The sequence below is a fragment of the Phoca vitulina genome, unplaced genomic scaffold (genome assembly GCF_004348235.1).
Source record: "Phoca vitulina isolate PV1807 unplaced genomic scaffold, GSC_HSeal_1.0 scaffold63, whole genome shotgun sequence".
Taxonomy (NCBI): domain Eukaryota; kingdom Metazoa; phylum Chordata; class Mammalia; order Carnivora; family Phocidae; genus Phoca; species Phoca vitulina.
In genome coordinates this window covers 3,922,954-3,948,856 of record NW_022589766.1, presented here as the reverse complement: position 1 = coordinate 3,948,856, position 25,903 = coordinate 3,922,954, and the positions used below count along the sequence as shown (strand labels likewise).

At 56.7% G+C, this 25,903-nt stretch overlaps 1 protein-coding gene across 3 annotated transcripts in view; it reads left to right on the top strand.

Annotated features, from left to right (window-relative positions):
• Positions 1–933: 933 nt before the first annotated feature.
• The window catches only part of DNMT3A (DNA methyltransferase 3 alpha), a 96,465-nt gene continuing 71,495 nt past the window's right edge, over positions 934–25,903 (top strand). The window contains exon 1 of one of the 3 annotated variants that reach the window (XM_032391451.1): positions 934–996. The gene's annotated coding sequence lies outside the window, so the exon portion shown is untranslated. Of the gene's footprint in view, positions 997–1,209; positions 1,377–1,889; positions 1,973–25,903 lie in introns of those variants that run through there. The other 2 variants (XM_032391450.1, XM_032391449.1) reach the window with 2 other exon arrangements.

The window sequence follows — 25,903 nt, the reverse complement described above, 5'->3', positions numbered from 1 at the left end:
CCTTCTAAACATGGTCTTCCCCTTAGCCCCGCTTTACAGTACTTGCGGATGCCTAGCTTGGTGTGGAAAGCAGAGCGGCAAGGAACCTGCGATGCACGCATTCATTCAACAAATGTTTATTGAGAACCTACTGGGTGCCAAGTGCCAAGCTACAGATGTGGTTCTTGTCCTCATGGGAGAAACAGCACGAGTCTCTGGAACTGGACAGGTGGAATCCACGGACAGCAGGGCCTGTCATCAGTGGCATGGGGTGACCACTCGAGTGAGGGTGACACTGAAAAACGCCAGGACGATTGTGTGGAGAGTGGCCTCTGACCTTGAGGCTGGCGAGTGGGGAAGACTGGAGGATCTGGGAGCATTAGGGAGCTTCCAGAAGGAAAACCTCCTGGACGAAAGTTGGGCTCCATGTCTCAAAGAGTTCGGTAACTGTGTACCTATGCCCTCAAAGGGGTGAAGCTGGTGGGGGAGAAGGGAAAAGCAGGACTGGTTTCAGCAGTGAGGGCCTGAGTGCCCATCTCCGGGAGCCCCCGCCCACAAGTGGGATGGTGGGTGCCTGGGGAAGGCAGCACAACATGTCCTGGGTCAGAGAGCTGAGGGCACCGCCATGCAGCTGAAGTGCTCGGTGCACTGGGGGTGCACAGTAGGAGAGGCTGGGGGAGGTACAGGCAGAAGTGGAGCCAGGCTGAGGGGATCAGGGGGCCCAGCACCAAGCCCTAGAGATAGCAGTTGGGGAAGTGATGAGCAGAGGGTGGCTGTGCTGACAGAAGTAGAGAGAGATGCCCCAAGTCAGAAACCTGGAGCCCGAAGTCTCTGGGAAATGAGAACAACCCCCGCGGGAAAGGGGTGAGTAAGTGTGAGGGTGGAGTGTAGGTGTGCACAGAATCTTAGAGCTGGAAGGGATCTTCAATGTCATTTAGTTCAACCTCCCACCCCATGAGGTCTTTCAGTCTTCCACTGTCCAACTGAGGGCACTCAACTCTACTTGGACACTTCAAGGTATGGGGAGCTCACTCCCCCTAAGGGGACTCATCCTATAGAGGTGCCCGAGCCTCCAGGACGGCCTGGATGGACCTGGCGCCTCGACCTTGGCCCTGTCGAGTGGGCTGGCCTCCATTCGGCGGCGGCACCTGGCGGGGGTGGCGGGTCGGGTGGGGATTGCGGTGCGGATGGGCCGGCGCTGCTGTCCCCAGCCCCAGTGCTGAGGCAGGCAGAGTGCAGTGGGCTCTGGTGGAGGTCGGGAGAACTGCAGGGTGAAGGCCGCCGGGGGCTCCGCGGGCTGCTGGGGGGAGGCACTTGACACCGGCCCGGGGAGAGGAGGGGCCGCTGTCCCTGCGGCCAGTGCTGGATGCGGGGACCCAGCGCAGAGGCAGCGCCAGGTAGCGGGGTGCCCCGCGGGGGGGGGGGGGGGCGGAGGAGGGCTGCAGCAAGGCCCCCGGCGGAGTGGCCCGGAGCGCGGCCGCGGCGGGGTGCCCAGGCCCAGCGCAGGGTCGGGGCACTGTGGGGTCCGGCCCTCCGTCTCGCAGCGTGCGGAGACCCCCGGCGGGGCCGCAGAGGCCGGGAAGTCGGGCCGAGGGCGCTAGGACCGGCCGCGCGCCCAGGCCGCTACCGCCGCGGCGCCCCGGGGCCCCCCAGTCGGCGCTGCCTCCCGGGCCGGCTCCGCAGCGCCGGGGCCGGGGCCAGCGCGGCCGCGGGGGGCGAGCAGCGGGCGGAGGCCTGGGCCCGCGGGCGGCCGGAGGGAGGGAAGGAGGAAGGCGGAGAGAAGGGGTGGGAGGGGGGGACCCGGCAGAGGAGGCGGAGAGAGGGAGCGCGACAGCGAGCGGAGGGAGGGAGCGAGCGAGGCAGGCAGGCGGGCCGGGAGGGAGGGAGGGCGCGCGGGCGGCGGCGGCGGCGGCGAGAGCAGAGGACGAGCCGGGACGCGGCGCCGCGGCACCAGGGCGCGCAGCCGGGCCGGCCCGACCCCACCGGCCACACGGTAATGAGCGCCGCTGCTGGCGGCCCGGGAGGCCGGCCCGGAGGCGGGCAGGGAGGAGGGGAGGCCGGGCGGGGGGCACAGCGGCGGGCAGTGCCCAGCTCGGGGCACGCTCCCGGACCCCTGCAACTCGGCGCCGGGCGCTCGCGGGGCCAGGGCTGCGGGCGGGGACGGCGGGCCGGGCTGGCCAGGGCGGCGCGGGGGATTTGAGGGTTTGTTTATGTCCCCGCGGGCTCGGCAGGCGCCCCCTCCCGTCCCGCCCGCTCCCGGCGCGGAGCCCCCTCCCCGCCCCCGCCCGGCTCCGGGCTCAAGTTCAAGTCTATACAATGCCGCGGGGGGCCCCCCTCCACCGCCGGCCTCAGCCGTGGTGCCCGGCTCGGCGCTGCCGCAGGGGCCCCGGCCTGGCCGCCCCCGCCTTCCGGGCCCTGCCCCCGCCCCGGGGCCCCGCCTGGGGCCTGCGGCCGGGGCGCTGGAGGGCGCGGACCCCGACCCGGAATGATCGGCTCCCGCCGCGGCCCGCAGGGAGCGGGGGAGGGGGCGGGGGCCGGGCCCCGCGCAGGCTCCGCGGCGGCGGCAGAAAATGGCAGCCTGGCACGACCCGGCCCCCCGCCCCTCCCCCCGGCTCCCGGCCCTCCTCGGCCCGGCGGGGCGGGGGACCCGGGAGGCCCCCGGGGGCGGGCCGAGGGGTGATCCGGGGGCCGGGCCGGGGAGCGCTGCGCAGCGATCCTCCTCCGGCCACCTGTGGCTGGGGGTGCGGGGTGCCAGCGGATCTGGGAGGGGCGGCGGGGGTGGGGAGAGTGCCACTTGGGGGGCACACCTCCCCGCGGAGGGCCGGGCGGCGCGCGGGGGGGGGACGTCGTGCCTGGCTCCTCCCTGCCCCCGCCGCGGGCCGTGGGAGCCGGGGCGGCGGCGGCGGCGGCGGTGGCGGCGGTGGCGGCGGCGCCGCAGTGTGGGGGCGGGGCGGGGGCGGGCGAAGATCCCGGGCCGGGGCTCCGGGGGCCGGAAAACGCGGGGATGGGAGCTGCGGGCCAGGGCCAGGGCCAGGGCCGGGAGCGGCGCGGGTGGGAGCGCCCGGGGTCGCCCCCCGCAGCAGCACCCCCCGTCGTACACACGCACGCGGACACACTCACGCACACGCACCCCCGCTGGGCCGGTGCAGACGTGTCCTTGAAAGCTTCGCATCTGTACAGTGAAGGACGAGGCCTCGCAGAGGCTGCAGATCGGGGTCTTCGGCCCCGCGGCCCCGCGCCCCAGGAGACCCCGAGCTTCGGAGCCGTAGGCGGCCGCGGTCCGTGTCCCGCCCTCACCCCGGCTCCCCTCCCCCTGGCCGCCCTGCCCTCCCTCCCCCTCGGCGCGGACCAAGCTGGCGTGGGTCCAGGGCCCGCCCCCGGCCTCCCCCAGCCCCCCATCGCTGGGGCCCGCGGCCCTCCGGCTGCCAAACTGCGTTTCGCTTTCCTGGAACCTCCCTTCTTGGGGGCACCCACTCCCCTCCCACCCCCTCTCTGTTATTTCCCACTTTTCTCTCCATCCCCACGTCCTTCCACCTCTCTCTACTGCAAAGCCAGTTGAGTAGGTGTTGCTGCCCTGGTTGGGGAATGGGGGGCTTGCTGAGTCTCGGGGGCTTTCTTCCCCTGCTCCTGAGGGGAGCCCCCTGTGGCTGCACCTTGACCCAAGATGGCGTCCAGCACCCAGCTGGGCAGCTCCGGCCTCAGGGCGGGGGAGGAAGGGCGGCGGGGGGCGGGGAGGGGGCGCCCAGAGCCACTCCACGCGGCCCCTCTCAAACCAGCAGGGACAGGAGCCTGGACGAGAAGCGCCCTCTGCCCTGTGACCCAGCTTGCCCCTCGCCGCCATGCCCAGAGACTGCCATCAGCATCCCTGGGGGACTGTTCGGTCTTCATGTTTCACCCTGGGCTGCCAGCGGCCGGACCGGCCTCCAGCCTCCTGGGCCGGCGGGCTGTGAAGGGATCCTGGGATCAGGTGCTGCTCGCCTGTGCCTCCTCCCTTCCAGGCAGATGGGACAGCTGCAGCCAGGGAAGCTTTTCTCCCTAGGCGTTGCTGGAGTGTGGGGACTGGCCTGTGGGATCTGGGGAGCCCAGCTGTCAGGCGGAGGGACCCTCTTTGGGCTTGTCCTCTCTGCTGGCAGGGGCTATCTTCTGGTGGTTTCCTGAGCTGCCTGGCTTTGAGAGGCTGCGGTTGTCAGGAGTTGCTGCTAGGTTTCTGGGGCAAGGGGGTCCCCCTCCGCCTCCAGGTCCCGTTGAGGAGAGCCTGGTTGGGCTGTTTGACAGGCCACTCTGTGCAAGCGTGAGTGTGCGTGCATGTGTGTGCATGTGCTGCTCCCGGGCAGGGGCCGGCCGACTGTGCTTCAGCTCTGCCACCTGCCTGCCTCCCTTCCCCGGCCCCACTTCTCTGGGCCCTGGCTCTCTCTCTGCACTCTTGTCCAGCTGCTTGGTTCTTGTCTGCAGCCACTCCTCCGATGCAGAGCCCCCAGCTCAGGCTGACCCAGGCTCTCTCCTTGTTTTCCAGCCCAGGCACAGGGCGCCTGCAACAGGAGGCTGGCCTTAGAAAGGTGAATTCCTTCTAGAATCGAGGAGTGCCGGGTGCACAGTGCGAGGGCTGCCCCCCGAGCCCTGGAGAGGACACCGGACCGCACTGTGGCCATCTGACAGGGTGTCCGCGGACAGGATTCCTCTGTGGGGTGGGGGTTGGACTGGAGCTTGGAGGTCCGTTCCAACTTTGAAATTCTATGGCTCTGATTCTAGTGGTGGAATTTCAGACCCAGGAATGGGGGTGGGGTGGTCTGTTTTCACCACACAGCGGTAATCCGGAAGGGCTTCCAAGGAGAGGAGGTCTGAGAGAGCAAGGCCTCCTGGGGGATGGGGCTTTGAAAGGAAAAGGTGGCGTGAGGGGTGGGGGCCCTGCAGGGAGAGAGGTTTGTCTCAGGTGTCTCCACAGAGAGTGTAAAAATACAGCCTCCCCGGTAGACCTTCACACGCGTGTGTCCTTCTGTAGGCTTCCATGTGTAAATCCGTGTGTGTATATAATTTCTGAGGTTCCCCCCCCCCAGTCCAATTCACAATATGCTCTCGAGTCCCTTGTGGATATTTGCCTATCACAGTCACACATCACTGCCAATGGTCCTCTGAAAAAGGCTGCAAGAAATGCAGGACAAGCTATAAAATACTTGCCCAGGGTGACTTGGCCCTTGGGGAATTTACATTCTCCCCTGCTCCCGCTCTCTCCCATAAGCCTGTGGTCTCCACAGGACAAGGCCCTTGACTTGGCTGCCTCTGGGTCCCCCATCAGACATTTAGCGGGACCTCCATGGGTGTCTGCTGAATGGTGGGGGAGCTTGCTACACATCTGTGGTTTTGGTCCCTGTCCTCTCCCTAGCTGTGGCCAGGCGAGGCTTCTTTTGTTGGGAAGCATGTAGGGAACTTGGAGCAGTCTTAGCTGCTCCCCATCCCCAATGGGTAAGTTAAGAATAGACCACTCACTCCCCATCACTGGGCCTGAAATTTTTTTTTTTTTTTTAAGATTTTATTTATTTATTTGAGAGGGAGAATGAGAGAGAGAGAGAGAGCATGAGGGGGTGGAGGGTCAGAGGGAGAAGCAGACTCCCCGCTGAGCAAGGAGCCCGAAGCGGGACTCGATCCTGGGACTCCAGGATCATGACCTGAGCCGAAGGCAGTCGCTTAACCAACTGAGCCCCCCAGGCGCCCCTGGGCCTGAAATGTTACCATTAGTATCCAAGCCTTACAATGTAGGGTTGAAAGAGAACTTTAAGTGCTAAGAGCACTTGGAGCTGGGTTGGGGGCTGTTTGGGGGTGGGGCCAGGCTGGGGTTGGGAATTCTACCCAGAGCCTGAGGCCAGAAGAGCCGATCCTGCGCCTTTCGCTGTTCCCTTCCTGCTGCTTGTGCGGGCCTGGGGTCCCTGACTCTGAGTGTGGTGTGTGGCGCGGCCCTTGGGAATTGGAGCCCCCACCTGCCCTTTGAGGCTGGCATCTCCGTGGGCCTACGTTTTGCTGCTCCTGAGGGCTTTCATGGTAAACTAAGGTGCTAGATTCCTTTCCCCCCAAATCTTGAGGGCTTGTTTTCAGTCAGGTCTCTGACTATTTTTCCCTAAAAAAAAAAAAAGAAAAGAAAAACCAAAACCAAAACCAAATCTGAGACCCATGAAGTGTCAGAGATGTGTGTGTGTGTGTGAAGCCTGCCTCCCCTTGGCTGAGTGTTGTGGGCAGGACAGGGTGGGGTGCACGTGTGTCTGTGCGGACTTCTCTGTGCAGCCGCGTGGGGAGGGAGGTGACTTGCTTAGACATGAGCCCGTTTCGAGGCAGCCGAGGTGAGGGCCCTGGAGTCCGCCACTTCCCTGCCTCGAGATCCGGGGCAGCTAACTTAGTGGCTCTGTGCCTCAGTTTCCTCACCTGTCCCGTGGAAATGCGACGTGGCTGTACTTAAGGTCGTGGTGAGAATTCCAGAGCACGGTGTGTGTCCCTCCCTTAGCGAAGTGGCGGTCTGAGGGGTTTGGGCAGCGTGGGGGGACCAATGCTGCAGGAAATGCGCTCAGAAGCCTGGTCCACCGGCCTGCCTCTTTTGCACAATCTTGGACAGCAGAGGAAAGGGCTGATTCTGATTGACAGAGCTTCAGAGGGGAGGGCTCCTCAGTGCCATTTGGCAGTCGGTTCCCCGGTGTAACGGATCACACCGCGAACAGGTTGTCTGTGTGCTCACCTTAAATCCCTCACGCTGTAGTTCCAGCTCTTTCTTCGGTCCCGTGTTTGCTTGCTGAGCATTTCCTGTGGGCAAGGCCCTGTGCTAGGATTTGAGGGGCCACAGAGTGAGTTAGGATGAGCCCAGCTAATTAATGACCACAGACCAAAGTCACAGGAGAGGGAGAAATAAAGCGCTCGAAGGCCAGTGAGGTCACAAAGAACTGAGGGGATCAGGGAAGGCTTCTTGGAAGAGGTGATACCTAAGATGGGCCTTAAAGCACTGAGGTGGGGCTTCCAGGCTGAGGGGAGGAAGCCAGGCTGTGGGGGATGGGGTGGCTGGAGTGTGGAGGAGATGCTGGGTGGGGGTCGGGGGGTGGGAGGTGGAGTGGGGCCCTGGGTGTGCTGGGGGCCAGGCTGAGGCCCCACATCGATTTGGGGAGAGCGGCCCCTGTGCTGTGTAACTCCTGCTTGTCCTGTGGACAGTCGTTTTGAACTGCCCTGTTTGTAGTGGTATTGTGGGGTGGAGTGGGGTGGGGAGAAGCCAGAAGGACGAAAGGGAGGGCAGGGAAGGGGCCAGCTGAGCTCATTTGGTGTAGGCTCTTGATGATCCCTTTATATTCCATAGACTACTAGCGCTTAAGAGCTCAGACTTGGAGGGAAAGAGAGCATATTTAAATCACACCAACCCCAGGGGGCTGTGGAGGTTAAGGGGAACGGCAGCCAGGGTAAGATCGGCATGCCCATGGTTGAATGGGGAGGAGGAGTGTCCCTGGCTTGGCCTCCCATTGCTTCCCCTCACCCAGGCTGAGGTGCTCCAGCCTCCAGAACATTCTTGCAAGGGGCTACGAGTAGGAGGGAAATGGGGGCCACAGAAGCTGACTCTGCCCTTCCCTCCAGTCTCTCTCCGCCACACGCAGCTGAACTGAGCCCCCGGCTCCGAGGGGATGTGACCCGGGCATGGCTGCAGGTGCCTGGCAGCCCCCAGCAAGGACAGCTAGTGGTCAGGGCCCTCCAGACCACATCTCCCTTGCTGATCACATCCAGGCCAGGCCTGTCTGGAGGACAGCGACAGGGGGAGGAGGTGCAGACGTCTGGGGCTTTCCTAACTGAATCCCAGTAGGGAGTGGAATTTTTTCTTTCAACCATAGCTCAGCATGGTCCACTCCTGTCCTGCTGAGGTCCCCTCTGACCCCTAAGGCTTCCCAGCCTTATTTACTTCTATACCCAGGTTCCTATTTTCTCTTTCCTGCGGTCATGGCCCTGCTCACTGTCATCCCTATTGATTTTCCCTCTCTGTTTCTGTTTCAAATGTCAAGGTCATTTTTATTCTGAGCCAGTTGTTAGTCACCCTGTCTGGGTACACCGAGGGGACAGAGGACCATCTCTGCCAGCTAGTAAGAGGAGGGTCAGAACTTGGGTGTTCTGACTTCTACTCTAGTTCTCTGCTGCTGTGGTGTGTGGATAGATCTGGGGCTTGGTGCAGATGTTCTGGAACTAATAGCTCACCTAGATCCCTGTGCTCCAGTGGTCCTTACTTGAACAGGTTCAAAGATGCTGATAGGGGACGTTATGGGACGGTGGGGTCAGATCTGTGGTTTACTGAGCACCGAATTGGCCCGGGCCGTGTCGCGGTGAATGTCGGGGAATGCTTGGGCTGGGAGGCTGGGGCCTCTGGAAGTGTTCCTCCCCTCAGAGGTTCCCCAGAGGACCCTGAGAGGGCCCTGTGCCTGGCAGGAGGGATCCTCCAACACTCCAGCAAACGGAACCTGTTGGGAAGGGGCTTCTTGAGGGAACGGTCCTGTGTGATTAATTTTAGAGATTCTGAAAGGATAAATACGTTTATGGATAAAGGGGAATCTATTTAGATTCCCCTGAGCCAAGCCTTTGAAATGTGGTAGTAAGCATGTCTATTCTGATGTGTGAAATGTCCACGATATGGTGTTGGGTAACCCACAAAAGCAGTGTGCAGAGTGTAATCTTGTTTTTGTAAAATCCTTTAAAATAAATACAAATATACATGGACAGAAAAAGTTGTTCTGGGAGGATACACAGCAGACCTGTCAACAACGACTTTGCCTTTTTACTTTATATACTTTATACATCTTTGTAATCTTTGAAAAAATGTAAACGCACATGTGTTACTTTCTTAATGACAACAACAAAAATAAATAAAACCACACTTTTTAAATATTTTTTTTTAAAGATTTTTTTAAATTTATTTATTTGACAGAGAGATAGCACAAGTAGGCAGAGCGGCAGGCAGAGGGAGAGGGAGAAGCAGGCTCTCTGCTGAGCAGGGAGCCCGATGCGGGGCTCGATCCCAGGACCCTGGGATCATGACCTGAGCCGAAGGCAGCTGCTTAACCGACTGAGCCACCCAGGTGCCCCCAAACCACACTTTTTAAAGCTTCTGGGTAAGGACATGAAAAAGATTTGAGTCATGCTAGGGTTGGAAGGACGACTCTTTTTTATAATGGATAAGAGGTGAGCTTGGAGACTGACAGCAGAGGGTGGGGCCACTCAAGTACCTGTCCTTCCTGGAAGGGTTGCAGGGAGAAATAGTACAGCTGCTGGGAGGCCTCTAAGCAAAGGCTGGGGCTAAGTGGGCGAGTGGAAAATAGGCAGCTGGCTGAATCCCCGTCTGTGCCAGGGCCAGTGGGCCAAGTTAGCTTGATAGGATGGCGACTTGAACTCTCAGTTCACCCAGGATGGGAAGCAGATCGTTGAAGGCTTCGCTCTGGTGGCTCTTGTGGCCCAAATGGGTCCCTGGGAACCGGAGGTATAACCAGGGCCGGGTCCCAGGGTGGAGCTCAGGCGACCCAGCCCTGGCACAGAATGGCCAGCATGGGGAGCCGCACACAGGGAGGACAGAATTGGGCTTCAGGAGGCCCCAGAAAGGGATGGAAAGGGTTCTGGGGAACTCATCTGGCATGTGGGCTCAAGCTGCACCCAGCTCTGTGATCGGGAGGCCCATGAGTGGGTGGCAGTGACCCAGGGGACAGGGTGGAGAGGTGAGAAAAAGCAGCTACAAATTCCTCTGTCTGTTGCTTGGCAACAGCCCCCACCTTCCCCTTCCACAGCCCCCCGCTCCCAGCGCCAGCCCCCACACATGGGTGCTCTCTGGGAGTTTGCTTTCCCCTCTGAGGCTGCCCATTTAACATGATACGAGAAAGGGTATGCGTCCTTGTCTGTCTCTGCCCCACCCCTGGATTAAGGCAGGAAGATAAATATGGTACCATGCAAGCAAGCGCGGAGCAGGTCCCTCTGCCCCACTCCCCTTCCCGCGCCCTGAGCCCCCTGCCACTAGGGGACAGAGATGCTGGGCCCAGAGGAGACTTGGCAGGCCGGGCGGCGGGCAGACCTGGATGCGCATCTCAGCGCTCAGAGCCCGCAGTTCCTGTCCTCGGGTCCTCGGGCCGGTCCTCGTGCCGCAGGCTCGGCATCTGTGCATCAGGCAGGGAGAAGAGCCTCCGCCTCTCTCCCGCATTGCCCGAATCAAATGCACACTGTCTGAAACACAGCGAGCGCTGGTCCTGGCACGCAGTAGGTGGCCAGGAGATACGAGTTCCTTTTCTTTACGTGGGGTCACGAGAGGGCTGCATGAGGGTTTCTGTGGGGACCGGGCAAGATGACCCCCCGCGAAGGCCCTGTTGCTCCCTCAGACCCCACCAATGTTGTCTGTCATCCTCCCTGTAGGGGTCTCAGGGCTGGTGGATCTCAGGCCCTGGCCGCCTGGTCTCTGGGCCTTTCATCTGGATGCATGAACTTCAGTCTTGTTAGAGTCCATGCCCACTGGGGCCCTCGCTGGTCCCCTAAGCCCTGGGCCTCTTCTCTCGCTCCCCTCTCGTCTCTTTGGGCCCAGAACAGGCAGTGACTCTCTGCTAGGTTCTGGGCCTGCTGGCTCTGCCCCCCGGCCTGGAGGCATGGAAGGGTCTAGACCACAGCGGGCCTGGCAGATGGCACGCGGATGGATCCTAGTGGGGTTATGACCAGCGACAACGTGGTGCCTATTGCCATCCCCTCATGCCCGGCTCCCTTCCCATCTGGTGGTGGCCTGAGGGCCCACCTGGTACTGGAGGCTCAGCTGGGAAGCCCACTGGGGCCGGGCAGTTGCTTCTCTGTTTTCTTCGGTCAACACCCTCTACGCAGCCTGGACTCCAGGAGAGCTGGGTTTCCGTGGGAGCGAGTGGCCAGGACCCCACCTTGGCAGGCCTGGCAGCTCTCGGGTTTCTGTCCAGAGGTCCCCTGCTTCAGATCCTCAAATAATGTTCATCTGTTCCTTTACTCAAGACCTACTATGCACCGGGCACTGGCCACAAAGATGAAAGGGACTGAGGCGGTCTCTAAGTGCCCAGTGAAATGCGTCTGACCAGGGCGACTATTAGGATCCAGGCTGGTGGAGAGAGCTCTGGACACCACGGGGGCTCAGAGAAGGGACATCTCATTCAGAGGGGAGAGAAAATCAGGAAGGGCTTTTTTTTTTTTAATTGAAATTTAGTTGACCTATACTATTAAATGAGCTTCAGATATACAACATAGTGATTCAACAATGACATGATGACGTGCTCCTCACGACACCGTTCTAAAGCGGTGATGCTTGAGCAGAGCGTCAAAGGGCAGAGAGCAGTGAGCCAGGGGGTCAAGGGCACTTTCTGACCTGGTGGGATATGAGGGGTGGTGGGCTGTGGGGCCGGAGGGCGGGGCTGGAGCTGGGCCGTGGAAGGCTGGGATGTAGCCCGCTGGGATGTCGGGCTTGGAGTAACGTGCCCGCATTTATACCTGAGAGAGCCCCCAGGGGCCTCCGGGCGAGAGGCTGGGGGCAGAGGGAGCCTGGGCAGAAGGGGAGAGCAGTGTGGGCATGGAGGCGGGGCACTTTGTGAGGCATTTCGGGAGCAGAGCTGAGCAGAGCTGCCAGGAACGGCTGGGCCATGTCACCTGGCCAGCTGCGTGGGTGCAGGTGGCAGCCGCGGAGAGGCACAGGTGGGGGTAGGCTGGGAGAGCCCTGGGGGTGCTTCACGTGGGGGAAGGGACTGCAGTTGGGGGGCCCAGCGTGGGGCCCGGTCCAGCATGACGGATTAGAAGGGCGGGCACATTTTCTTCCATAACTGTGGCCACCCCTGTCTTTTTGAGGAGGGAAGTAACTGGGGGATCCTGATGTCTAGGGCCCTGAGCAGGGGCTTGTACTTCTCAGGAGCCCCCTCAGAAGATGAGCCTCGGGGCGCTTGGGTAGCTCAGTAGTTAAGGTTAAGTGCCTGCCTGCCTTAGGCTCAGGTCATGATCCTGGGCTCCCTGCTCAGCGGGGAGTCTGCTTCTGCCTCTGCCCCTCCCCCTGCTCATGCTCTCTCTTGCTCGCTCTCTCAAATAAATAAATAAAATACTTAAAGAAAAAAAAAAAAAAGATGAGCCTCAAGGCCTAGACTCGGTCCCTGGGCTCCCTGGCTGCAGGACCCCGGGTGAGTCCTGTCACCCTTTGAGAACAGTATGTGAATTGCAAAGTTGGCATCCACCCTCCCTTCAGAGGCAGGCCTGCCGAGATAGTTGGGGATTAGCTGGGGACAGGAGTTTTGGGAAGCAAGTAAAAGAAACAAACAAAAACTTTCTCTAAAATAGAAGTGAGTCTTCTGTATGTCACGGGAAAGGCCATTTCCAGAGAACTTCTAGAAAAATGACATGAGCCAGGTTAACACCACTGAGAGAAGAGGCAGAGTGTAGCATCGTGCCAGGGCCACCAGACCCAGTGCCGGACAGCCAGGGGTCTCACCTTGGCCCTGCCACCTCCTAGCTGCACCCTTGGGCAAATCATGCCATGCTCCTTAGCCTCAGTTTTGCCATCTGCAAATAACCTCACAGGCTTGTGTGAGCTTGTTTGAAACACTGCTTCTTGCACTAAACCTGAGTATTTTATGTCACTCGTCACACTTTTCATGTCCCCCATCTTTTAGAAGAATCCTTATGCGGTTGGCCTCACGGGTGTTCGAGAATTAACCTTCAGCCGCGCGGGTTCCCGGTCTGGTGCTGCGGACGCGCCCGCGTGCGTGCCCCTGCTTTCCCGCTCTCGCTGGCTGAGCTGCTTCTTGCTCTTTGCTCTGGGAGGCCTGTCCCACCTCAGTCAGTTGTCTCCTCAGTCAGTTGTGAGGAGTTCCCTGTCCTGGGCAGGTCCATTTATCACGCTCCATGGACTCTCAGGCCTGGGTCACCCTAGTGTATTTGAAGAGCATCTAGTGGGTGACATGGGAATTAGGGGAGTCGGTTCCTTTTCTCCTTAATAAAGGGGGGACAGAACTGCCCACGGCTGTGTGGAGAGCAGAGGGCGAGGGAGGGAGAGGCTCTGCACTGTGCACGGCCCGGGCGGAGCATGGCTGGGACCTTGCCCAGGAGCTGCCTCGGAGGGCCAGGGAAAGGGCTGCAGGGCCCTGGTGGGGTCTGGGAGATGAGCTTGGGGTGACCCTGTCTGGACAGTGAGGCCAGCTTCCTCGTGAGCGGCACACATGGTGACCATCGGCTGTATCCTGGCCCCCGGGGCATGCGGCCACGCCCAGGGGGAGACCTTTGAAGCATCTCTGCCTTCTGGAGGAGGCTCTGCTGGGAAGATGGCTTCCCGGCCCGGGGCTCCCATGGTGGTGATGTCAGCAGGAAGGCCTGGGCCGGAGTCAGGCCGTCTCTGACCGAGCAAGGGGTTGGGGTGGGGACCACGCTCGATTTGAGTGTGGAACCCAGTGCTTCTCTGGGTTTGTACGGACCTGCGCGTGTGCCCCGTCGGAGGGGCAGGCCTCTGGAAGCTGGGCAGATATGGACTGAGGGTGTGGGGGTGTAATCAGATGAAACGTAGAGCGTAATTAATCTGGCATGCCCTTAATGGTATGCATAATTGTGCTGCATGGTAATTAGGTGTCAATGGTAAGCAGTTCACATAAATGTTTTTGTAATTGGTATTAATTTTGCAGAGGCAAACTAAGTTTATGCGGTTTTTCTCTTCTTGCTCTGTTAGTTTTCTAGCACAGGCAATTCCTAGCTCTTGGAGGAATTCTATTGCAAATGTTTGTTTATCGGGCGATGTTTTGTGTTTTCTCTCGGAACAATGTTATGAATGGTTATGAGGTTCCCAAGCTGGTTTCCAAATGCCTCTTTGGCCCAGACCGTAGGTGAAATGTATGACGCATGTGCAGGGGGTGCCTGGAGTGGGAGAAGAGTGTGTGTGTGTGTGTGTGTGTGTGTGTGTGTGTTTGTGTGTGTGTGTGTACCTACGTGTCTGTCTACATATGTGTGTCTCTGTGTGTCTCTGTGTGTCTGTAACTGGCTGTGTGTTTGCGGGGGGAGTGTCTGTATGTGTGTCTGTGTGCGCACACGCATGTGTGTCTGTGTGTGCACGTGCATCTGTCTGTGTGTATCTGTGTGTGCATGTGTGTATGGCCACGAGGACAGATTCTGGGCTCTGGTGTAGACGTCACCTGTCCCTGTGGCCAGGGCCCTTGGACTGGTTGTTTCGCGGCAGACTCGGGCTTGAGCCCCCAAGGGGGGCCTCTGGGTCAGGCCACAGCGAGCGAGAACCACTTGTGGGTGTGGTCTGAAGCCAGAGTCTAGGTTCTAGGTTTTCTAAGGACATGTCACTGGCCTTTTGGCCTGATTGATCACATAATACTTTTTTAAAGACTTAACATTTATTTAGTGCCCACTGTGTACCAGGCATTGTGCTAAATGGTTGACTGGGATTCTCGCATACCTTAAAATGGGTTTATAAAGTAGGGGCTCCTGTTTACTGCACTGTACAGATTGGGAAACCCAAGCCCACGTCTGTGAGGGGCAGAGCCGGGGTTTGAGGTAGGGACCGGCTGAGCCTCCCTAGGGCCGAAGTGGGGGATGAATGGCACCAGGGCTGCTGGGCCAGGGGCTAGTGATTCTGAGGGGTGCTGCCCAGAATCTGGCGCTCTTCTTCCTCCCCTTGGCCCCCTCCACAAGAGGTTTGGTTTTGGGTGGGGCAGAGGGTGAGGAGAAAGCAAACCAGGGACCAGTAGGTAGTTCATTTAGCAGTGGGTGGAGAGGACAGCAGCTCCGAGGCCCTGAGGACCCTTTGGGGGACATCTTAGTTTTGGCCTGGGAGGGGGTCAGGTGGGTGGTCGCTTGGTGTCACTTGATCTGGGAGGAGTGAAAGAAGCATGTGCAGAGATGGTGCGGAGAGAGTGGTCCCAGGCAAGCCGGGGACTCAGCCTCCAAGCGCCTGGAGGGGTGTGGGAGACCAGCCCCCCTTGCTCCCTGTGGTTCACTGACACCCTGACCTGGGACCCTCACAAACCCCTTCTCCCTGGGCATCTGGGGGCTGGTGGAGCAGGTGTACGTCCTGGCCTGAGAAAGGTGATGCAGGAGCCCAGAGCCCCTGAAAGTGGCCCTTTCCATTGGCACAGTGCCTCGGGGAACTCTGCTAAACGACCCCTAGAATGGGGCTTGTGGGGGGTCACTCTGGGCACCGCAGCACTGTGCTAGGGATGTTGCAGCTGCCTGGGAGTGACTTCACACAGTCCTCTCTGCCTCAAGGGTCACCTGGAATAGGCAGGAGGGGGAAGGCGGGAGGGGAAGACAGCTGTTGGCCGTTCAGGGGGCCCTGCAAGGTGCGAGGTGTGAACTCTGACCTCATCTGTTTGGGAAAGCAGACATGTGCATATACACATGGAAAGCAAAATGACCACACAACAGAAACTGATTAAAGACCCCTGGTTGGGTGGTCGAGGAGAAGCAGTGGGAGTGGGGGGTGCTGAGGGATGGGGGAGAGGGGGCCCTGTCAGAGGAGAGAATGGTGTGAGTGTAGTCACAAGTGTGGGGACGGAGGATGTAAGCTGGGGGACAGTGACTGGTCCTGGAACGATGGGGTCAGCTGGGAAGCGGGGGCGGGGCGGGGGGGGGGGTTCTGCAGTGAGCCATGGGCATAGACCAGGCCAGAGTTTAGATTTTACTGTGCGTGAAGATCACTGGCATCATGGGCTTTTTTAAATATCAGCTTTACTGAAATATAATTCACATACCATACAATTCACCCATTTAAAGTGTGCAGTTCGATGGTTTTTAGTACATCCACAGAGTTGTACCACTGTCGCTACCATCGATTTTAGACCATTTTCATCAGGCATCATAGGTTTTGACTGAGGAAGCCATGTGTGGAAAATCTTCACTGAGTGGCTGGGGTGGGAGGTCGAGGTACGAGAGGCAGGGAGCCCCGTTGCACAATAACCACCAAGGCCGAGGCCTGTGGTGGTGAGGGCCAGGGCGGAGGTGGGGATGGAGGCCTGAGGATCAGGTGGGGGAAGGGGGATCTCAGTTCTCTTCGGGGTTTGGGACTTCAGCAGCTGAGGGGAGGGTGCTGCCACTTCCACAGACGGAGAGAAGCCAGAGGAAACAGGAGGCATCTGGTTCTAGAAGAGTAGGATTTTAGTTGACTGCCAATCAGCCAGGTGGAGATGTTCGGAAAGTGGACTCCGAAGCCTGAGTGTTTCAGCAGGGGGAAGTTAGAGGGCAGCTGAAGGTCCAGCGGGACCCCAGAGGGTGCCCACTAGTAGAGACAGAGCAGAGGGGCCCGCGGGGTGGGAGAGTCAAGGGCGTGGAGCCGGGTGGAGGCATGGACGGGGGAGAGAGCCAGAGAATCCCCCACCCTGTGAACTTGCAGAAGCAGGGGTGTCTCGGGGCTCAGCAGTGGCGCTCAGTAGATGATTGACGTGCTGGAAGCGGGGTAATGGTTGGCTGGCACGGATGCTGAATTGAACTCAAGGACTGAGAGGTTGGAAAATGGCCCTTTGAGGCTGTGGGTGACCGTATCAGTCAGAGTCCATTCAGAAGACAGAAACCACATAGTGATTTGAACAGGAAAAGTTCACCATCGAGACTTATTAACTACAACAGGGGATGGGAGTAATGAGAGATTGGCTAGTGAGCAGTAAAACGAATGGCAGAGAATCTAGAAATAGCACATTTGAGACCAGCCACTAAGGGGAAGAGGCCCCCCAGGGCTGAGACCTTTGCTGGAAACCTGCCCCCTAGAACCCACTGGAAGCCCATCCTCTGGGTCCCAAGGAAAGCTGTGCATGAGGAAACATCTTGCTGGGGGCACAATTGCCACTAAAGCCCCCTCAAGGGGGAGTGTTGGGTGAAGCTGCTGCCGGTCACACACGGCAGAGGCCAGGCCCTGCAGGAGCCCCCTCCCTGCAGGAGCCCCTTCCCTGCAGGAGCCCGGTGCTGGCCGGGGCAGGACTGGGGGCAGGACTGGGTGTAGGGGAGCCACAGGGGCAGCGGGATCTGGCTGCTGGAGGAGTTGTGTACAGTGCTGGAAACCTCAGAGAGAGCACACTGGGTCTAGGGAAGACGGCTCCCTTTTCTTCCGTGTCTCTCCATCGCCCTCTGCTGGCGGAGTCTGACGCCGGGCCCTCTGGCCAAGGAGAAATATTTCAAGGGCCTAGCTCCATTTTCACTGAGCAGGACATGAAGGATGAATAAATCGATAACTGGCACCGTCTACTCCTTCGGCTGCACAGTTCATTTGCACCTTTCACGCACATTTGGGCCCCCCGACAACTACCAAATAAGCTATATTTCTACCTAGCAAGACACAGCTATTTTTCTCACTGAGGTTCTCACCCTTTTCCCCAGATGAAGAGTCCCACCAATCCTTGTATCAGCCACTGTCAACATGAATAACTTCTCAAATTCAATCACAGTCCCATTGACTATTCTCTTACCTAAAGACTAAATTATAGGGGCGCCTGGCTGGCTCAGTTGGTGGAGCGTGTGACTCTTTTTTTTTTTTTTAAGATTTATTTATTTATTTGAGAGAGAGAGAGCATGAGCAGGAGGGGCAGAGGGAGAGGGAGAAGGAGAGAGAATCCCAAGCAGACTCTGTGCTGAGCACAGAGCCTGATGCGGGGCCTGATCCCCAACCCTGAGATCACAACCTGATCCAAAACCAAGAGTTGTATGCTTAACCAATTACACCACCCAGGCCCTCTGCGCCTGCAACTCTTGATCTCGGGGTCGTGAGTTTGAGCCCTTAAAAAAAAAAAAAAAAAAGACTAAATTATAAAGTTAACTTCCAACAACTGGTGTATGAAATAATGGGAAGAAGGAGGGAAAACAAGAAAACAGTTACCATGTACAAATAAACATGTATATATATCAAGTAAATAGAAAATATGCAAAACTACTACAGTTCTCATTTCTATATTTGTTTGCAAGGCCACATCTGCTGTCTGGCTCCTTTTTCCCATTGCCCACCCTACATTTCCTCTGCGCTCAGCTGGACACTCAGCAGGCCAGCCTTCTTTTACCTGGTGCAGTGACCTAAACCTAGATTCTCGAAGGATCCGAATCCCTGGTTGTCCTGTCTTCTTTGTTGTTGTCACTGTTACTGAAGTTTTCCCTTAACCTTAACTTTGGGGCATGGAAATTCTAAGAGGTAACTGAGAGAATCCTCTGGATTTCAGACATGGTCTTCCTTGCTTCTGTTGTGAACCAGCAACTCAGTTTCTCTTTGGTAACCAGCATCGATCACCCAAGCCAGTGGGGTAACTCCTTTTTTTTTTTTTTTTTTTAAAGATTTTATTTATTTATTTGAGAGAGAGAGAATGAGAGAGAGCACATGAGAAGGGGGAGGGTCAGAGGGAGAAGCAGACTCCCTGCCAAGCAGGGAGCCCGATGCGGGACTCGATCCAGGGACTCCAGGATCATGACCTGAGCCGAAGGCAGTCGCTTAACCAACTGAGCCACCCAGGCGCCCCGTAACTCCTTTTTCTGTCTGTTGGTTCAGTGGCATAGGGATCCAAAAAAGCCAGGCTGTTGACTTGCCTTCCAGGGGAACCATGGTGGTGGGGATCATGACGTTCAGCACTCCTAGAGGGTTTCAGAGACATGGGGTGGGGGACTGGATGCAGGGGCCAACGGTCTGGAGCTGACAGGTGTGGATCACGGGCCACCTCCAGGGGAGGGGAGGACAGAATCTGACCCATGCTCACGGCCACCCTAAATAGGGGGTTCACAGGGCTGATTCTCACATGGACCCTCAGCCTGGCCCCTGACCCCGAGGGCGTGGGACACCCATCTGGCTGCGGCAGCATGCATGGCTCCCGACAGGGCATCTCCTGACTTATCACGCTCAGAATTGCATGCTCCTTTCTGGAAGTCTGTACTGGCTCTTTTCAATGCCCAAGGACAACTTCAGCTCCTTACCAGCATCTATTTTGGGTATAAATCTTTTTTTTTTTTTTTTTTTTTGCCTCCTTGCTTTTGGGGCTGTGTCATGGTAACCATTAGTTTGAGCAGAGGAGTCTGATTCAGCTCATCTCCGCTAGTGTGGCCGATAACATGGCAGCAGGTTTGGGGTGATCATAAATGCTCACACTGGTGCTCTGGCCTTGAGGGTGGTGTGAGAACCACAAGTCATCTTGTTGTGACTCCAGAGCCAGACAGATGGGCTTTGAAGTGGCAACAGGATGGCAGGACTGTTGGCCTGTTGCCAGCGGCTTTGGGTATTCTATGTGCAGCTGGTGGTTTGGATGGGAGAGACGTTTCTGGAAGCCAGAGTAATGGTATGATGATATGCATCTCACTCATGTTAAGAGAGAATGAGCAGTCCAAAGGAGAGATACTCATCCCTCCCCACACACATCCAGCCCAGTCTTGTGACCGAGAGAGGCTGTGGTAGGGGGGAAAAGACTTGGCAGATAGACATCTCTGTCTAGGAAGCCCTGATCGCTCCCCTCAGCCTTCTACTGGCCCCCAGCTTACCAGCCCTGGAGCTTATCACCACCCTGGGTGGCGTGGGGCACAAGATTACTCTCCTGCCTTCTGTCATCTACAGGAGTCATTTGCTCCTCCTCCCAAGCTCAAGTGGGAAATTCAGCTATGCAGCTGTTATCTGTGGGCTGGTGTCACAGCAGGGGCATAGACAGCTGATCTGGGGTCTATGCTTAGCGTGCACATCCATGACAGAGTGCTGCCATGTTTGTAAGGCCTCTGGAGTTAGATGGACCTGGATTCACAATCCTGCTCTGGAACTTTCCACCTGCGCTACCTCGGAGAGGGAATAAACCTCTTTTGGCTTCAGGTTCTCCTCCTATAAGATGGAAATAACAAGAGAACGTGCTTCATAAACTTCACAGGATTGTTGTGAGGCTGAAATGGGACAGGGCATGTCTCTTAGCGAGGGCCTGACACATGGTGGGTACTCAGCAAATAGCCGAATGAATGATGGCCACACTGGGCCGGGCACCGAATACCATGATTAGAAGATTGCATTGCTTACCACCATCCCTACCCCTGCCCCCTCTGCAGACAGACCTGACCAGGAATGGGAGGCTAACCGGAAACTTTGCTTTTGGACCAATCTGTGCCCAAAGTTAATACGTCTGTAACAGTCACATGTTAATTGTAAGAGGACATGATGGCGTGGAAAACTCTGGACTTCAGGGTAGGACAGACCTGGATTTGAATCTGGCTCCACCGTTTAATCATGACCTTGGGCAGCTTTGTTAACCTCTCTATACTTCACTTTTCTCATCTGGAAAATGGGGAAAAAATGACCCCCGCTTCAAAAGGTCGGAGTGAGGCGTAAGGATGAACGAGATGTTGAAATTGTAAAGCTTTATTCACAGAGGCTGGAACATCGTGGGAGCTTCCTAAGTAAAGCTCCTGTTTGAGCGATGTACGCTCACAGGCACTCGGGGGATTTCAAGAAAAGGAGAGAAAACTGTGGGCTGGATTAGTCAGGGACTAACAGTTGTTAAAATGTATTGCGTATTTTCTTCGTGCCAGGCACCCTTGTAAGCGCGTTCAATGCATTTCATTTAGATTCTCACAACAGCCCCGTGAAGTGGCTCCTGTCATTCCCCCCGTTTTACAGCTGAGTAAACTGAGGCTGTGGGCCACGGTTCTGCCCCAGGTCACACAGCTGTTAGAGTAACCAGGTCAGGATTTGAACCCCCGCAGGAAGAAGCCCTTTAGGAGGCTGAGATTAGCATATGAGTCAGGACTGTCAGCCGCAGGGCGGGCGCAGACTCACTCATATCACTCATACCCAAGAACGGAAAGGCTCCCATGACGGGGAGGTTTAGAGATGCCCTGCCTCCAGGTGCAGCGAGATTCGGGGACCCAGACAATGACCACAGTTTGCCATCCGTCTATCTTCAGCCCTTTGTTGTCGGGCAAGCCCTCCCCCGCAGGCAGCCGCTCCTGACTCACATCCTACCCCGTAGCATCTTTCCATTGCACCACCTCGGGCCCAGGAGGCGTGTGATTGGCCCTGCCTGGTCACGTGCCCACTCTCCGCCCGGGGTGAGGGGCGGGGTCAGCGCAGAGGCACCCTACTCGGGCTGGTGGGGAGGGGAAGGCCGCTAGATGGCTGGAAACAAGCAAAGTCCACGAGGAGAAAAGCAGACTTCAGGTGGAGGGGGGAAGGAGGGCCTGCTACAGAGATGGTCAGACGTTTTTCAGCAGTGCAGATCCAGGGCTTGAGACGGAGTCCAAGGGGCTCTTATGGCGATGGCATTAGGATTGTTCTTGATGGAGCAAGGATTTAGGTTTGGGGCAAGGCTGGTTTTGCTTCTGGAAGAGAAAATACTTCTGTGCGGGCCCCTGTTGAGGTGACACCGTGGGGTGACGGTGTCAGTGCTGGTTGGGGCAGACGTGGAGGGGAGATTTGGGATGATCCGCGCGGGAGGGGCTGATGAGGTTGGGCTTCGGGAGGAAGGCGGGAATGGCGCGGGGTGGGGTGGGGAGGACCGTGTGGTGGGGGCGGGGCGGGGGCGAGAGGTGACGTGGCGGGTTTGGCTGCACCGTGGGTCTCCGGCTGAGGTGGGCTGTTGAGTGAGCCAGCGCCGTGATTAGGGATGCAGGCACCCGTGGCAGGCACAGATGCAGTTTGGGAGGTGCAGCAGGCCCCGGGTGCCTGGGCCGCGCCGGGTGCGAGTGATGTACTGGGAGATATTAAACGTGTGGGAAGGGGTGGGGTGGGGGGGCGGGGAAGGAGGTACCACGTCTGTAGCTGGTGATGGAACTCTGTGTGGGTGTGAGCAGCTAGCTGGTCGTGGTTATGCTGTGGGATGTGATGGTTTCATAGAGCAACAGAGGTGGAAGGGCTGAGCTGCGCTCAGAGAGGAGGATGGAAGCCAAACCCAACCAATGGTTGCAGTGGGGAGGTAAGATCTCCTTCCCATCCCCGTTCTGTCTCTGTAAAATTCCTTTTTTAATTTCCTCACAGTAGTACATGCATATCATTTAAGAAGGCAATACCAGCATCTCCTCACCAGAGACAGGCTCCCACCCTCTTCCTCTTCGCAGAGGCCACCCCTTCGAGCTGTTTCTTCTAGCAACTTTACATCTCACGTTTCTGAGGAATGTGCCTATTTTTGACTCTTCCATTTTAGACATTTCCCATTGATTTCTTATTTAGTAAATAAAAACGTAGCTCTCCTACGTGGCCACCCTTTCCACTCCTAAAGAGTTCTTGGGGTGGGCACGCTATGAACGGCACCCTACCAGTGTTCTTTCAAAAATGTTTTATGCGCATGTGGATATATGCGTGTAGACGAGTGTTGTAGGCCCTATAATGCCCCGGCCCCCAAGACGACACATCCTCGGCCCCCGAACCTGTCAATATGTTACCCTTATGTGGCAAGAGGGACTTTGCAGTTGGAGATCTTGAGGTGGGGAGGTTATCCTGCACTCTGTGGGTGGGCCCACTGTCATCACAAGGGGCCTTAGAAATGGATGGCAGAAGCAAGAGAAGCAGGGGAGCGAGGGTGGGAGCAGAGGCAGAGTCATGGCCATTGCTGGCTCCGCGGACGGGAGGGGCCAGGAGCCAGGGCATGTGAGCAGCCTTAGGAGCTGAAAGAGTCAAGGGAATGGATTCTCCCTAGAGCCTCCAGAAAAGAATGCAGCCCTGCCAGCACCTTGATGGGTAGCCCGGTGACACGAACCATTTGGAACCTCTGACTCCCAGAACTGCAACAGAGCAAATATGTGGTGTTTTAAGCCCTTAATTTTGTGGTAATTTATAACAGCAGTAGCAGGACGTTTCTATGTACATATGTGTATACATACACACATCCACACGCATTACATATGTGTGTGTGCAGACACACACGTATTTGTTAAATCAGTGAATGCAACCGTGTTCACAACCAGGCCTTACAGTATCCTGCGAGAGTTTCCTTTCTTTTTTTTCCCCGGAAGTTAATAACGACCTTGTTTCGTCATCTGCCTTATTTTCTCTGTACCTTCTGCTGATGGCTACCTCACCTTCTCACAGCTGGTGGCGGGGCTCTCTGCAAGGGCAGTCACATCAAGTATGACATGTTTCAGTTCCAGTTCTCCAGTTTCTGCCGTCTGGGTGTGTGACACGTCGGAGCGGCCATTCTGGGACTTCCTTTTGTGGGCCTCCCTGGCATTCCCTTTGCCTTCTTTCTGGTTGGAGTTCCTGTTTTCTGGATCTCGTGTCTTTCTCTTGTTTGGCTTACTCCCGCTCCGGGACAAGGTACCTGTCAATATCCGAGTCCGTTCAGTTCCTGAGTCTGGATGGCGGAGTACAGACAGGGAGGGACACCTGTGGTTTCGTCAGATTGAGAAGACGGTTCGGTGGTCATGGGCATGGTGACCACAGCACTCAGCAGGCCCGAGTCTTGAGTCACACTGCTTAGATCTGAACACTGGCCCCCTACGGCTTCATCTGACCTCTTTTCACCTTAATCCTGGAGAATCCCTTCCTGTGTCTCGGGTGTCTTAGAGGACATCTGCTCGCGGTCCCTGAGAAAGGAGACCTGAAAATATCTTTATTCTACCATCGCACCTAAATGATGATTAGGCTGTGTAAAGAACTCTAGTGGGAGAATTATTTTAAGAATTCCGAAGGTATTGGTTCTTTGTCTTCTTGCTTTCCACATTAACGTTGAGCAGTTTGAAGCCATTCTGATTCCTGAACCTCAGTAGGTCACTTTTTCCTCCCTCTGTGCAGGTCTGTAGGATCTGCCGTTTGTGCCAGTGTTCTGAAATTTCACAGTGATGTGCCTTGTTGTGGGTCTGCTTTCCTCCATTGTGCTGACATGCAGTGGGCCTTTTCAACTGGGCCACTCATGTCTTTCAGTTCTGGGAAATTCTCTTGTACTCTTTCATCAGTAATGTTCTCCCCTGTTTTTTTTTATTTTCTGTAACTCCTGCTTTTCAGGTGTGGAAACTTCTGGACCAGTTCTCTCTCTTTTCCATCCTGTCCAATTTTCATTTTTCTTTTTAAGGTACCCTTTGCATTGAATTTTGCGTCTTTACTAGCATGGTTTGTATTTCTACAGATCTTTTTTGTTCTCTGAATGCTCTTTTTAAATAGCACCACGTGCCCTTGTTTCATGAACGTAGTATCTTCTCTGTGCATGAAGTGTGTCTTTTCCAAGTTATGTTTTGGTTTGGTTTGGCTTATTTATTCTCCTTTCTATTTTCCAAGTCGGAGACCTCCCTCAGACGTCTACTGGTCCATGCTTGTCCTGTACGGGATTCAGAAGAGGGGACTGGGAGTTCTGTGCATGCTGGTGGGGCTTGTTTCCTGGCAGATCCATACTGGTTAGCCCCCACAAGCCATTTGGACACCGTTTGGGTTCTGGGGGCAGCATCTCTATCCGTAGGCCTTTCCTCTCGGACTGGTAAGATTCTCCAGAGAAGAAGGTAAGGGTCTGGCTGCCAGGGTTCGAGGAGCCAGTGGGGGAAGAGCTGGGGGCACTCAACATCAGCATTTAAAATAACCTTCATCTCCTTGATTTTGCTATATTACCGTTGCTCTCAACTGCGCCAGTCAACTCTGTGCAGAGACCCTGTGTTTTGTGCTCCCCAGAGGGTAAACCTTCAGACTTCTGGGGGAGGGGGTCTAGGGCTTTTCCTTCTTTCATTCAGTCCGCTTTATTTTCCCACATGGGTCCTCTCCACCCCTGGCCCGGGAGGTACTGGCTGCTGATGCCTCTAGTGTCTTTCAAGGATTCTTGTTATAAATTAGGTTTGTTTTGATTTGATTTTGATTTGAAAGCAGTTTTGTCTGAAATCTGGCCATCACAAGTCTGCTTTCCAGACCCCAAAATTGTGTTGGTGGTGTGTCCTCTTTGTTCGGCCCACTCGTGTGACTATACGTCTTTAAAAAAGCTTTCTACTAAGTTGGATTTAGAAGGTAGTGAAACTGGGTGTGCGTATTCAAAATCCCAGTGCTTTTTCCACAACAGTTTTGTAACTGGAGTGGTAATAATGGTGAGCGTGTCAGTTGTGATACCAAGACTTTTTTATGATGGGATTCCTTAAACATTTGTGGAAGTTATTGTCAGAAACATTATTTATGGCCCCTGTGGCCATTAGAAGTATAAAGGAGGAAATAAAGGCTGCCTGTCATGGTGGTAGGGTTCTTGGCATGGGTTTTTCTTTGGTGGTGGTTCTTGTGGTACAGCCCTTGGCGTGGGTGAGGAAGATGCTTCAGTGCCAGGAGCAGTAGAACCATGCTTGGCGAAGGACCATCATGGTGGACACAGGCTGCTGGTGTTGGGACCGTGGGCCTCGGGGCAGGTCCCTCCCCTCAGGAGGGCTGCTTGAGAGAAGGAAGCTTCTAAGGCCAGGTGGGAAGCGCTGTGTCAAGTCCTGGACCGTGGCCACCACAGGGGGCCCCCTGGCGTTGTGCAGCACATGGCCTGCCTGGCCATATGCTGGGTGAATTTAGATGATGCCGGGGGACTCTGAGGAACACTTTCTGACAGGTCTGTTCCACTGAGGAACACAAAGGAACCTACAGACTGACCCAGGTCAGCTGAGTTTGCTGTGAGGCTAGCGCACCAGCTCAGATATCGGGGGGATGTGTGGAGGAAGGGGAGAAGGAAAGAGCATTTCCCTTCCTTTCCGGGGTGTCTGCCCTCAGGGTCAATGCCTTGTGATGTTCTGCTTTTCCCTCCTACTTCCTTCCTCTTCTCGCTGGCAATCAGAGAGAGGTTCTCTGAAAGTGTGTTTTTTTTTTGTTTTGTTTTGCTTTTTTTCTCACAGAAGCTCCCTGGATATTTCTAGGCCTCAGGGCAGTGCTGAGACAAACATCTGGCAGAATCTGCCTCTACTTTGTGCCTGGGTCTTCATGGACTCCATGCTGGGGCTCTGGGGCTCCTGAAAGTGTCCCAGCCTTGTCTGCTTCTCCCCTTTGCCCTTGGCACCTCCAACAGCTTGGCAGGGCAGGGCTAGAAGACGCCTT